Genomic DNA, 15,391 nt, shown 5'->3' on the forward strand with positions numbered 1-15,391 from the left:
AATTAGCTGGGTGTGGCGGCACGCACCTATAATCCCAGCTACTCAGGAGGCTGAGGCAGGAGAATCACTTGAACTTGGGAGGTGGAGGTTGCAGTGAGCCGAGACTGTGCTCCAGCCTGGGTGACAGAGAAGAACTCCGTCTCAAAATAAATAAAATAAAATAAAATGGTTAAGATGGTAAATTTTCTGTTATGTATCTTTTACCGTAATTAATATAAATGAGATTGAGCTATATCACTTAAATGGAAATAACTGTATGACCTATTATTAAGAGAAACTATAGAACAGGTACAGTGTGATACTGGTTTTAAGTTTTAATATCACAAATATTTAATTGTTTATTTAGAAATATACAGTATATATATAAATGGATTGAAAAAGTTCTGAAGATAAAGCTTTCTCTTCCATCTTTTCACTGGTACAGAATTCCTTAAATAAATTAATGTCAGGCTGGACGCAGTGGCTCATGCCTGTAATCCCAGCACTTTGGGAGGCCGAGGCAGGTGGATCGCCTCAGCTCAAGAGTTCGAGACCACCCTGGGCAACATGGTGAAACCCCATCTCTACTAAAATACAAAAAAGTAGCCAGGTGTGGTGGCACTCACCTGTAGTCCCAGCTACTCAGGAGGCTGAGGCATGAGAGTCGCTTGAGCCCAGGAGGAAGAGGTTGCAATGAGCCGAGATCACGCCACTGCACTCCAGCTTGTGCTACAGAGTGAGACTCTGTCTCAAAAGAAAAAAAAATGTTATAGGACTGGATTGTGGCTCACTCCTCTTGCTGCCATAATATGGGTGGAATCATCCTGGATAGGCCAATTATAATATCCTTATTCCATTGCCATTGTGATTATTTCAAACCTGGATATCAAAGACAAGCCAATTAGTTGTAACCAGAGCTTTCACTGGAGAGTTACACTCTTTTTCTGTGGGAGAACTGTTAAAAGCTTTAAATACAAGCTTTAAAATTGAGAGACCATATTTACTAACACATTGGAAGTGCCTACCTGGGTTTTACTTTACATAGCCAAACCCAATCATAATTAATATCGAATGTATGTCTCCTAAACCAAGAGAGAAAACAGAAAGAAATTCAATTAATTAAAAAAAAAAGCAGAATTTGTCAAAATGTATGGAACTGCACCATTGGTGAACTGTATGTTTCATTATGTGTAAATTTTTTTAAAAACTAACAGGAAAAATAAATGTAGAAGAGGAGAGGGAAGAAGCAGCAACAGTAAATACAAAACAAAGTAAGATAAGGGCCGGGCATGTTGGCTCACGCCTGTAATCCCAGCACTTTGGGAGGCCGAGGCAGGCTGATCACAAGATCAGGAGATCGAGACCATCCTGGCTAACATCCTGGCTAAAACCCCGTCTCTACCAAAAACAATACAAAAAAGTGAGTCAGGCGTGGTGGCGGGTGCCTGTAGTCCCAGCTACTCAGAAGGCTGAGGCAGGAGAATGGCGTGAACCCGGGACGGGGAGCTTGCAGTGAGCCAAGATCGCGCCACTGCACCCCAGCCTGGGTGACAGAGTGAAACTCCATCTCAAAAAAAAAAAAAAAAAAAAAACAGTAAGATGGTGAGAATAAGACTAGACATGCAGTAGTCATGATGAATGTGACTGGGTTAAATAGCCTCATTAAAAGACAGATGCTCAGATTGGATTTTTTTTTTTAATCTTGTGGCTGTACGTTATTTACAGACATAGCTAGAACAGAATGGCACAGGACAGCTGGAAATAAAGGGAAAAATAAATTTACCATACAACTCAACAATTCCACTCCTACGTATCTACCCACGAGAAGGAAAATAAATGTCCATACAAAGACTTGGACACAAATGCTCATTTTTTTTTTAATTTTTTTTTTTTTTTTTTTTTGAGACAGAGTCTCACTCTGTCACCAGGCTGGAGTGCAGTGGTGCGATCTCGGCTCACTGCAGCCTCTGCCTCCCAGGCTCAAGTGATTCTCCTGCTTCAGCCTCCTGAGAGCTGGGATTACAGGCACGTGCCACCACACCCGGCTAATTTTTTGTATTTTTAGTAGAGATGGGGTTTCACCATGTTAGCCAGGATGGTCTCGATCTCCGGACCTTGTGATCCACCTGCCTCGGCCTCCCAAAGTGCTGGGATTATAGGCGTGAGCCACCACACCCAGCTGCTCATATTATTTTTCTTGATAATAAACAAAAAGTGGAAACAAACTAAGCAACCATAAACACAGTGGTCCCCAACGTTTTTGGCACCAGGGACTGTGGAAGACAGTTTTTCCACAGATGGCAGTGGGGCATGATTTCTGGATGATTCAAGCACATCACATTTATTGTGCACTTTATTATTATTACATTGTAATATATAATGAAATAATTATACAACTCACCATAATGTAGAATCAGTGGGAGCCCTGAGTTTGTTTTCCTGTAACTAGACAGTCCCATCTGGGGTTGATGGGAGACGGGGACAGATCATCAGGCATTAGCTTCTCATAAGGAGCACACAACCTAGATCCCTTACATGTGCAGTTCACATTAAGGTTCATACTCCTATGAGACTCTAACACCGCTGCTGCTCTGACAGGAGCTCAGGCGGTAATGTGAGTGATGGGTAGTGGCCGTAAATACAGATGAAGCTTCACTTACCTGCCCACCATTCATCTCCTGCTGTGTGGTCCAGTTCCTAACGGGCCATGGGCCACTAGTGATTCATGGCCCATGGGTTGGGCACCCCTGCATAACCAGATAAATGGATAAACAAAATGTGGTGCATTCACACAATGGAATACTGTTCAGCAATAAAAGGTATAAACCACCGATAGAACAACATACATGAATCACAAAATCAAGTCAAGCAAAAGAAGCCAGATACAAAATATACAGATGGTGCCTGACTTAGGATGGTTTGACTTAGGATTTTTGACTTTACGATGGGTTTACTAGGGTATTACATGCATTTTCAGCTTACAATATTTCAATTTACACAAGATTTATTGGGGCTGGGCATGGTGGGCTCATGCCTGTAATCCGGCACTTTGGGAGGCCAAGGCAGGAGGATCACTTACACCCAGGAGTTTGAGACTAGCCTGGGCAACATAGGGAGATCCCATCTCTATAAAAAATAAAATAAAAAGAAGGTTTATTGGGATGTAGCTCCATCATAAGTCAAGAAACATCTACACACTGTATGATTCCATTTACATGAAACTCTAGAAAAGACAAATCTAATCTATAATGATAAAAAGTAAATCGTTATGGTATTAGGGGTGTCCATGAAAAAAAAGGAAAAGAAGTAAACATTGTTCACCTGAGGTGGAGGTAGGGTATTGGCTGGATACAGGCACAATGGAATTAGTGGGGAGGGGAATTCATTGTTTCTAAAAATTATCTATTTTGATTGTTGTGATGATTGCTTGATGTATTGATTTGTCAAAACAAATCAAAATGCACACAAAATGATTGCATTTTATTGTGTGTAAATTATGCTTCATTAATTAAAAGATGGAAAAGGACACGCAAAAGAAAAAATAGGCCAGGTATAGTGGCTCATTACTATAATCCCAACACTTTGGGAGGCTGAGTGGGCGGATCACCTGAGCCTCGGAGTTTCAGACCAGCCTGGGCAACATGGCGAAACTCTGTCTCTACAAAAAATTTAAAAATTTGCTGGGTGTGGTGGTGCAATTGTGTAGTCCCAGCTACTAGGGAGGCTGAGGCAGAAAGATCGCTTGAGCCAACGAGGTCGAGGCTACAGTGAGCTGTGATCGCGCCACTAAACTCCAGCCTGAACAACAGAGTGAGACCCTGTCTCAAAAAAAGAAGAAAAAAAAGAAAAAAGAAAAAATGGAAAAAGAATATGCTGTTTGAATATGCAAGATGGAAAATATTGAGGTTTTCTTTGTCGGCTAACACATGGAAAATGTCATGAAAGTACAATGTACACTAGAAAAGGAGGTGCACTCTCTGTTATGTAGGTTTAATATTTATCCATAAGATCTACCTAATTATTTCGGTCTTCTGTATGCTTATACTTTTTTTTTTTTTTTGAGACGGAGTTTCACTTTTTTTTTTTTTTTTTTTTTTTGAGACAGAGTCTCGCTCTGTGGCCCAGGCGGGAGTGCAGTGGCGCAATCTCGGCTCGCTGCAAGCTCCGCCTCCTGGGTTCACGCCATTCTCCTGCCTCAGCCTCCCGAGTAGCTGGGACTACAGGCGCCCGCCATCACGCCCGGCTAATTTTTTTGTGTTTTTAGTAGAGACGGGGTTTCACCGTGTTAGCCAGGATGGTCTCGATCTCCTGACCTCGTGATCCGCCCGCCTTGGCCTCCCAAAGTGCTGGGATTACAGGCGTGAGCCACCACGCCCGGCCTTGAGACGGAGTTTCACTCTTATTGCCCAGGCTGCAGTGCAATCGCGTGATTTTGGCTCACTGCAACCTGCGCCACCCAGGTTCAAGTGATTCTTCTGCTTCAGCCTCCCAAGTAGCTGGGATTACAGGCATGCACCACCATGCCCGGCTAATTTTTTGTTTTTAGTAGAGATGGGGTTTTGCCATGTTGGCGAAGCTGGTTTTGAACCCCTGACTTCAGGTGATCCAGCCACCTCAGCCTCCCAAAGTGCTGGGATTACAGGTGTGAGCCACCCATGCCCAGCCTATGCTTATACTTTTTATTTTTGACTCTTTCAGAAGTCAAAAGCAGAAAAATACATTAGAGTGTCCTAATACTCGTGCTTTTTTTTTTTTTTTTTGAGGCAAAGTCTTGCCCTGTCACCCAGGCTGGAGTGCAATGGCACAATCTCAGCTCACTGCAACCTCCGCCTCCTGGATTCAAGCGATTCTCCTGCCTTAGCCTCTCAAGTAGCTAGGATTACAGGCGTGCACCACCATGCCTGGCTAATTTTTTGTATCTTTAGTGGAGACGGGGTTTCACCATGTTGACCAGGTTGGTCTCGAACTCCTGATCTCGTGATCTGCCCACAGCCTCCCAAAGTGCTGGGATTACAGGTGTGAGCCACCACACCCGGCCTTTTTTTTTTTTTTTTTAACTAGTTAGTGTTTCCACTTCATGAAAGTCGCTACTGTATTGTTTTGTGCATGGATACTCATAACTGATATAGTTCTTCCTAATTGTAGCCTTTGGCATTGTATTAGTCCGTTTTCATGCTGCTGATAAAGACGTATCAGAGACTGGGTAATTTATAAACAAAAGGAGGTTTAATGGACTCACAGTTCCATATGGCTGGGGAGGCCTCACTATCATGATGCAAAGTGAAAGGCATGTCTTACATGGTGGCAGAGGAGAGAATAAGAGCGAAGTGAAAAGGAAAACTCCTTATAAAACCATCAGATCTAATCCCAGCACTTTGGGAGGCTGAGGCGGGCAGATCACAAGGTCAGGAGATCAAGACCATCCTGGCTAACACAGTGAAACCCCGTCTCTACTAAAAATACAAAAAATTAGCCGGACGTGTTGGCAGGCGTCTGTAGTCCCAGCTTCTTGGGAGGCTGAGGCAGAAGAATGGCATGAACCTGGGAGGTGGAGCTTGCAGTGAGCCTAGATCGTGCCACCGCACTCCAGCCTGGGTGACAGAGCGAGACTCCATCTCAAAAAAAAAAAAAAACCAAAAACCAAAAAACCATCAGATCTCATGAGACTTATTCACTACCATGAGAACAGTATGGGGGAAATTGCCCTCATGATTTAATGAACTCTCACCGGGTCTCTCCCACAACACATGGGAATTATGGGAGCTAAACTCAGGATGAGATTTGGGTGGGGACACAGTCAAACCATATCAGGCATTATAATGTATCCTTTTGCCTTATTTAATGATTTTTGGCCTAAATTCTACTTTTTCTGATGTTAAGAACAGGACTTATGCTTTCTTTTTCTACTTCTTTTTGTATTGCATTTACCCTATATATTTTGTCCATCTTTTTATTTTTACCTTTTCTAAATTCATTATCCCCAAAGTAGGGTGCTCCAGACTAGTCACTGCTGTGTGTCCTTTGTTTTCTTTTTCTATTCTTTTTTTTTTTTTTTTTGAGACAGAGTCTCGCTTTGTCACCAGGCTAAATAAAGTGCAGTGGCGCGATCTCAGCTCACTGCGTCCTCTGCCTCCCAGGTTCAAGGGATTCTCCTGCCTCAGCCTCCCGAGTAGCTGGGATTACAGGCACGCGTCAACACACCCAGCTAATTTTTATATTTTTGGTAGAGATGAGGTTTCACCATGTTGGCCAGGATAGTCTTGATATCCTGACCTCGTGATCCACCTGCCTTGGCTTCCCAAAGTGTTGGGATTACAGGCGTGAGCCACTGCCCCTGGCTGCTTTTTTTTTTTTTTTTTTTTTTTTTTTAAAGAGAAATCTCCCTCTGTCACCCAGGCTGGAGTGCAGTGGGGTGATCTTGGCTCACTGCAGCCTCTGCCTCTTGGGTTCAAGCGATTCTCCTGCCTCAGCCTCTGGAGTAGCTGGGACTATAGGCATGCACCACCACACCTGGCTAATTTTTGTATTTTTTTAGTAGAGTCAGGGTTTTGCCATGTTGCCAAGGCTGGTTTCCAACTCCTGACCTCAAGTGATCCTCCCGCCTCAGCCCCGCAAAGTGCTGGGATTACAGGCATGAGCCACCAGACCCAGCTTTTTTTTCTTTTTTAAAATGGGAATGTTCACTGTGGATGTTCTGTTCCTATTCCGCCATTCTATATGTGGTATTTAAAGGCAGATTATTTGTCCTTTTGGCACATAGGTCTCTAGATCAAGTGAAGCCACACCTCCTGATATAGAAACTACTACATATACCCCTTGCTTGCATCACCTACATATACCTCTACTCTGCGTCACCTAGATGTGGTGGTCCTTGAGCATGATGCCATTACTGGACAGGACTTTAATTGTCTCTGTGGGTGAGGGAATTGTGTATACTTTGCCTGTGATTGGGAAAGTGAGTTCAACATTTGGTAAACAGAAGGGTAGAGTGTAGCAATGGCTTGTGCTGGTCACCAAGTATTCTGGCTCTCTATTTTATGGACCAAGGTAGCATTGCTCTTCCCCACCACCTTTAAAGTCAGATGTGGCAAAGCAACTTGCTTTGGCCAATGCAATGTGAGTGAAGATGACATGTATCACTTCTTGACAGAAGCTTTAAGTCATTATGTGATTAGCTGTGCCCCCTTTGCCCTGTGTTGGTAATCATGAAAGCCTGGAAATGGAAACTGACTTGGCCTGGGTCCCACAGAACATCTCAGCCAGTTCATGGTGGTGACATTAGGGTGAACAATAGGTAAGCATTTCTTGTTTTAAGCCATTGATATTTGGGTTGTTATTTGTTTGTTTGCTTTTATTACTGCAGCATGACCTTGGCCTATACCAACTGATAAAATATATGTTAAAAAGTTGGAGTTGAAGCAATTAGAAAAGAAAAAGAAATAAAAGATATCCAAATTGGAAAGGAAGTAAAATGATCTCTATTCATAGATGATATGATCTTACATGTCAAAATCCCTAAAGAATTCACAAAACACTGTTACAATGAATAAATGATTTCAGCAAAGTTTCAGGATACAAAATCAACACACAAAAATCAGTAGCATTTTATATAGTAATAATCACATGACTGATCTGAAAAAGAAATTAAGGAACCAATCCCATTTGCTATGCATCAAAAAGGATAAAATACTTAGCAGTAAAACTAACCAAAGAGGTGACAGACTTGTACACTGAAAATTATAGAACATTGCTAAAAGAAATTTTTTTAAAAAGATACAAAAATATAGACAGACATCCCACACTCATGGATTAGAAGACCCCATATCATTAAAATGTCTATACTACCCAAAGCAATCTACAGATTCAATGTAATCCTTATGAAAATCCCAATGGCAGGTGGGGCGCGGTGGCTCACTCCTGTAATCCCAGCACTTTGGGAGGCCAAGGCAGGCGGATCACTAGGTCAGGAGTTCAAGACCAGCCTGACCAACATGGTGAAACCCCATCTCTACTAAAAAATACAAAAATTACCGAGGCATGGTGGTGCACTCCTGTAGTCCCAGCCACTTGGGAGGTTGAGGCAGGAGAATTGCTTGAACCTGGGAGATGGAGGTTGCAGTGAGCCAAGATCACGCCACTGCATCCCAGCCTGGGCAACAGGGCAAGACTCCATCTCAGAAAAAGAAAGGAAAAAGAAAAAAACAAAAGAAAATCCCAGTGGCACTTTTGCGGAAATAGAAAAAGCCATCCTAAAATTCATACAAAATCTCAAGGGACCCCATATAGCCAAAAAAAAAAAAATCTTGAAAAAGAAGACTGAAGTTGGAGGTCTCACAATTTCTGATTGCGTACTACAAAGCAGCAGTAATCAAGAAAGCATGGAACTGGCATAAAGACAGATATGTAGACCAATAGAATAGAATAGAGAGCCCAGAAGTAAACCCTTGGATATTTGGCCAAATGATTTTTAACAAGGGTAATACTGGAGAAAGGTCACTCTCTTTGACAAATTCTGTTGAGAAAGTTGGATGTCCACATGCAAAATAATGAAGTTGGACCTTACACCATATACAAAAATTAACTCAAAATGAATTAAAAACCTAAATATAAGGACTAAAACTATAAAACTCCTAGATTAAGCTGGGCATGGTGGCTCACGCCTGTAATCACAGCACTTTTGGAGGCCAAGGCAAGCAGATCACCTGAGGTCGGGAGTTCAAGACCAGCCTGACCAACATGTTGAAACCCCATCTCTACTAAAAGTACAAAATTAGCTGGGTGTGGTGGCTCGTGCCTGTAATCCCAGCTACTCGGGAGGCTGAGGCAGGAGAATTGCTTGAACCTGGGAGGTGGAGGTTGCAGTGAGCCGAGATTGCACCATTGCACTCCAGCCTGGGCAACAAGAGCAAAACTGTGTCTCAAAAAAAACCCAGAAATTTATTTTTTCACAGTTCTGGAGTGTAAGGAAAGTCCAAGATGAAGGCACTGGCATCTGGTGAGGGCCTTCTTGCTGTGTCCTCACATGGCAAACAAATGACAAGCTAGTGGAAGGCTGCATAAAGCTTCTTTTGTAAGGGCCTTAATCCTGTTAATGAGGGAGGAGCCCTACTGGCCTAATCACCTCTTAAAGATCTCACCTCTTGGCCAGGTGCTGTGGCTCATTCCTGTAATCCCAGTATTTTGGGAGGCCAAAGCGGATGGATCACCTGAGGTCAGGAGTTCAAGACCAGCCTGGCCAACATGTTGAAACCCCATTTCTACTAAAAATACAAAAAAATTAGCTGGGCATGGTAGCACATGCCTGTAATCCCAGCTACTCACGAGGTTAAGGCTGGAGGATTGCTTAAATCCGGGAGGCAGAGGTTGCAGTGAGCCGAGGTGATGCCACTACACTCAAGCCTGAGCAACAAGAGTGAAACTCCATCTCAAAAAAAAAAAAAAAAAAAATGCCACCTCTTAATACTATTATAGTGACATCATGTAGATTTTGGAGGAGAGACATTCAAATCATAGCAGATGGTAAATTTAATATTATCTTTTTTTAAAAAAACACAAAGTAAATATAGATATGTAGATCAAAGCAATGCACAGTGGGAAATGAAAGTTTAATTATCAAAGGAACTGTTGATCTGAACATCATATCCATTTAAGGTTGTTTTATTGGTTTTTGTTTTGTTTTGTTGTTTTGTTTTGTTTTTTTGTTTTGTTTTTTTTTAGGCAGGGTCTGGCTCTGTCACCCAGACTGGAGTGCAGTGGCATGATCTCAGCTCACTGCAACTTCTGCCTCCTTGGCTCAAGCCATCCTTCCATCTCAGCCTCCCAGGTATCTGGGACACCACATCCAGCTAATTTTTGTATTTATTGTAGAGATGGGGTTTCACCATGTTGCCTAGGTAGGTCTCAAACTTCTGAGCTCAAGCGATCGCCCACCTCAGCCCCCGAAAGTACTGGGATTACAGGCGTGAGCCACCGTGGCTTGCCTAAGCTTTATTTTAAAGGCTGTTTTCAATATTATTTGAAGATTGGGCAATACATGATGCAATCAAACAAAACACAGGTTTCAGGTATGTATAAATACTTATGCTTTATTTCATATATAATGCTGTGTGTTCCTTGACACACACAGTTCTATGTATTCCAAGTGGTCACTGTAGTTTATCATGGGAAAATGTTAATGCCCTAGAAATTTTCATCTGAGGTATCTAAGCCCGTAATAGGTCATCATTAAATAGTCTCTGAATTATTGTTATGTATTATATATTGTGTGTATTTTGTGTATTATATATTGTGTATTATAAGTTACACCACAAATACTGCAATATGTTCGCTCACTCTAGAAATTAAAAAGTGGGAGATACACTTTAATAAGTATAATGGATTGACCCATAGATGACTTTATATTACATAAACTACTTAAGACATATTCTTTGTGCTGCTTTTTCTAAAATAGAATATGTTAATATAAACATATTTGAAATTCAAAAAGCTTGGCCTGTGTCTGTTTTGTTTCTCAGTGCAATTTCTGTTATCAATGTGCTTATAAGTAATAATTTATTAATACTACTAATAAAAAAGTAACATGATTGAGAGGAAAAAAATCTGGATTAATTAGCTAAAGAAATAAAGCAACCCAGGAGAGGGAAAAATAAGTTATAAAAAAAGAAAGTGGGCCAGGTGCGGTGGCTCACACTGTAATTCCAGCAATTTGGGAGGCTGAGGCGGGTGGATCAACTGAGGTCAGGAGTTCGAGACCAGCCTGGCCAACATGGTGAAACCCCATCTCTACTAAAAATACAAAAATTAGCCGGGCATGGTGGTGTGCAACTGTAATCCTAGCTATTCGGGAGGCTGAGGCAGGATAATCATTTGAACCCAGTAGGTGGAGGTTGCAGTGGGCCAAGATCACACTACTGCACTCCAGCCTGGGTGACAGAGCAAGACTCCATCTCAGAAAAAAAAAAAAAGAAAGAAAGAAACTGGCTGAGACAGGAGGATCACTTGAGCCCCAGGAGTTTGAGATCAGCCTGGGTAACAAAGCGAGACCCTGTCTGTACAAAAAATACAAAAATTAGTTGGGAGCAGTAGCATGCACCTGTAGTCTCAGCTACTTGGGAGACTGAGGCAGGAGGATTCCTTGATCCCCTGAGTTGAGGATGCAGTGAGCTATAATCCTGCCACTACACTCCTGCCTGGGTGACAGAGTAAGATCCTGTCTCAAATAAATGAGTAAATAAATAAATAAATAAATGGCCGGGCATGGTGGCTCATGCCTGTAATCCCAGCACTTTGCGAGGCCTAGGCAGATCACCCGAGGTCAGGAGTTTGAGACCAGCCTGGCCAACATGGTGAAACCCCGTCTCTACTAAAAATACAAAAAAATTAGCCAGGCGTGGTGGCAGGCGCCTGTAATCCCAGCTACTCAGGAGGCTGAGGCAGGAGAATTGCTTGAACCCAGGAGGCGGAGGTTGCAGTGAGCCGAGATTGTGCCACTGCACTCCAGCCTGGGCAACTGAGTGAAACTCCATCTTAGAAAAAAATAAAAAATAAAAATAAATAAATGTATCTGTCTGTTCTCACACTGCTATAAAAATCTATAATACCTAAGATTGGGTAATTTATGAAGGAAAGAGGTTTAATTGACTCACAGTTCTGCAGGCTGTACAGCAAGCATGGTGAGGGGAGGCCTCAGGAAACTTACAATCATGGCAGAAGGTGAAGGGGAGGCAAACACGTCTTACCATGGCAGAGCAGGAGAGAGAGCTAATAGGGGAGTGCCACACACTTTTAAGCCAGCAGATCTCATGAGAACTCACTCACTATCATGAGAACATGGGAGAAGTCGGCCTCCATGATCTAATCACCTCCCACCAGGTCCCTCCCCCAATATTGGGAATTACAATTCAACATGAGATTTGGGTGGGGACACAGAGCCAAATTACATCAATCAATCAATCAATAAGAAACTAGCAATCTAAAAGAGAGGAAGAGAAGAGAAAAAGAAGGCCAGGTGCTGTGGCTCATGCCTGTAATCCCAGCACTTTGGGAGGCCGAGATGGGTGGATCACGAGGTCAGGAGATCGACACCATCCTGGCTAACACAGTGAAACCCGTCTCTACTAAAAATACAAAAAAATTAGCCAGGCGTGGTGGCGGGCGCCTGTAGTCCCAGCTACTTGGGAGGCTGAGGCAGGAGAATGGTGTGAACCCAGGAGGCGGAGCTTACAGTGAGCCGAGATAGCGCCACTGCACTCCAGCCTGGGAGACAGAACGAGACTCTGTCTCAAAAAAAAAAAAAAAAAAAAGACAGGTGCAACAACTGAAAAAGCACAAAATAAAATTGTTAGATCTTCTCACTTAATCTTTATATATATAAATATATATGTAATATATATTTTATTTTTTAGTTGGAGTCTCGCTCTGTCACCCAGGCTGGAGTGCAGTGGCGTGATCTTGGCTCACTGAAACCTCCACCTCCCAAGTTCAAGCAATTCTTGTGCCTCCACCTCCTGAGTAACTGGGATTACAGGTACATACCACCATGCCTAGCTAAATGTGTATTTTCAGTAGAGACAGGGTTTCACCATGTTGGCCAGGCTGGTCTCAAACTCCTGGCCTCAAGTGATCCGCCCACCTCAGCCTCTCAAGTGCCAAGATTACAGGCATGAGCTACCCCACCTGGCCTCAATCTTCTAAATATTTTGACCTCTTTTACATATTTGCCATTTCCTTCTCTTGTGTGCATTCTGGATCTTTCCTGAATTCTATCTTTCAGTTTTCTGATTCTCTCTTCAGCCTTGTCTAATATGCTGCTAAATTGTTAAATTCACTCATTTGGTTTTTTCTTTCGGTTAGATTTTTTACTACTAGAAGTTCTGTTTTGTTCTTTTTCGGATCTGTGTTTTCTTAGCTCATCTTTTCAAGCCTTTTCTTTTTTTTTTTTTTTTTGAGATGGAGTCTCACTCTGTTGCCCAGACTGGACTGCAGTGGTGCGATCTCAGCTGACTGCAACCTTCACCTCCTGAGTTCAAGTGATTCTCCTGCCTCAGGCTCCCGAGTAGCTGTGACTACAGGCACGCACCACCATGCCCAGCTAATTTTTGTATTTTTAATAGAGGCGGCGTTTCACCATGTTGGCCAGGCTGGTTTCCAACTCCTGACCTTAGGTGATGTGCCTGCCTCAGCCTTCCAAAGTGCTGGGATTACAGGCATGAGCCACTGCACCCAGTTCAAATTACCCTAAGTATATATTTATACTTCCATCAACAGTACATGTGAATTTCAATTTTTCCACAACCTCATTAGAACTTGGTATTGTCAGTGTGGTAGATACTGCCAGTTGTCCCAGGATCTACTTTCCCCTTCTTCCTTTAATAACAGATTTAATGAGTTTCACCTGGATTGCAGCTGGGCATGCCCAACCAAATCATAGACAAGATGATGTGGCTGAAAGTAATATGCATCACTTCTGGGTCATGACCTTAGGAAGCATGCTCCTTAGAAGGTATGCTCCCCAAACTCGAGATCTTTTTGATGATGTTCTTTTTGCGTTTGGTCTATACTTCCAAATTCCTTTTTATGTCCCTGTATTTGAACACATTTGCCTGACAATGAAGGCCCCTTCCCCAGGGTAGTGAATATTTATTGTTTTTGCTTGCCCACATCCACTCCTTCTTCCTAATAGTACCTAAATTCTTTTTCTTGAAATGTTACATTTTCCTCAATATAGTAGTAGAATTTAGATCAGAGTGCCCAGCCCTTTCCCTATAGAAGCTGAAAGGGAGCACTGAAGGCTCCTTCTTTCAGAACCCTTCTCTCACCATCATCCCATATATCTAAGAAGGCATTGAGTGGCTTAGGGAGAAAAAAAAAAAGAGTTGAACCTTGTTTCTTCCAGCATCCAGAGCCTTGATGGTGGAAGGGAAGAAGCACAGCATGAATATTGCCAGGGTTATATATGACCAGGTTACTCTGAGTCTGGACACAACCCATCGAGAATCCTGGTGAAATGCGTGCCTAAGGGTAGACCCCATAGCAGTTAATCTGCAACTAGATCCTGTTGTTTCCAATTGCATAAGCTACAAGAGAGCTAGCAGAGGTTTTATTCCAGAGAATGGTATGTAAACCACCAGCCAATCAGAATATGTCCTCAAACCACTAGCTAATAAAATGTCACGTCCTCTTAGAGGCCTCATTCAAATTACTCTAGTAACCCTAAGAATGAAATGTAACAAGTAAGAAATGCAGCTAGGTTATAAACCTAGTCTGGAGGAGACTCATGGTAGTTGACTTTGACAGAACTGACAATTGGCAGCTGACTTCTCTGGGGTCTCCCACACAAAACCTTCTGTGTATTTGTGCTTCAACTCATCTTTTAGACCATTCTGAATCAGAGCACTTTATATTTTTATTGTTCTTTACTTTTCATGTTCTGGATTGGTGAAATTAATCTCTGAAAAATGGGCTGGGTTGGTCTTTATAATGTGAAGTCAATGTTACTAAGCTGTCATGAGGAGAGCATTATACCAACAATGAGGCTTCGTTTAAAGAATTTTTTGGGCTGGATGTGGTGATTCACACCTGTAATCCCAGCAATTTGGGAGGCCAAGGCAGGAGGATTCCTTGGAGCCAAGAGTTTGAGACCAGCCTGCGCAAATAGTGAGACCCTATGTCCACCAAAAAGTAAAAAGTTAAAAAATTAGCCAAGAATAGTGGCGCATGCCTGTAGTTCCAGCTACTCTGGAGGCTAAGGCTGTGGGATCACTTGAGCCCAGGAGGTCAAGGCTGCAGTGGCTGTGATGGTGCCACTGTACTCCAGCCTGGGCAACAGAGTGAGCTCCTGTCTCTAAAAAAATTTAAAAAGGAGGTTGGGTGCAGTGACTCATGCTTATAATCTCAGCACTTTGGGAGACTGATCACCTGACGTCAGGAGTTCGTGACCAGCCTGGGTAACATGGTGAAACCCCGTCTCTACTGTAAATGCAAAAATTGGCCGGATGCAGTGGCTCAAGCCTGTAATCCCAGCACTTTGGGAGGCCGAGGTGGGTGGATCACCTGAGGTCAGGAGTTCGAGACCAGCCCAGCCAACACTGTGAAACCCTGTCTGTACTAAAACTACAAAAATTAGCCAGGCGTGATGGTGCATGCCTGTAATCCCAGCTACTTGGGAGGCTGAGGCAGGAGAATCGCTTGAACCCGCGAGGTGGAGGTTGCAGTGAGCTGAGATTGTGCCACTGCACTCCAACTTGGGCAACAGAGTGGGACTCATAAACAAAACAAAACAAAAAGCAAAAATTAGCCACGCAAGGTGGCTCATGCTTGTAATCCCAGCTACTCGGGAGGCTGAGGCAAGAGAATTGCTTGAACCCGGGAGGCGGAGGTTGCAGTGAGCCGAGATTGTGCCACTGGACTCCAG

Source organism: Gorilla gorilla, chromosome 15 (assembly GCF_029281585.2).
Source record: "Gorilla gorilla gorilla isolate KB3781 chromosome 15, NHGRI_mGorGor1-v2.1_pri, whole genome shotgun sequence".
NCBI lineage: Eukaryota > Metazoa > Chordata > Mammalia > Primates > Hominidae > Gorilla > Gorilla gorilla.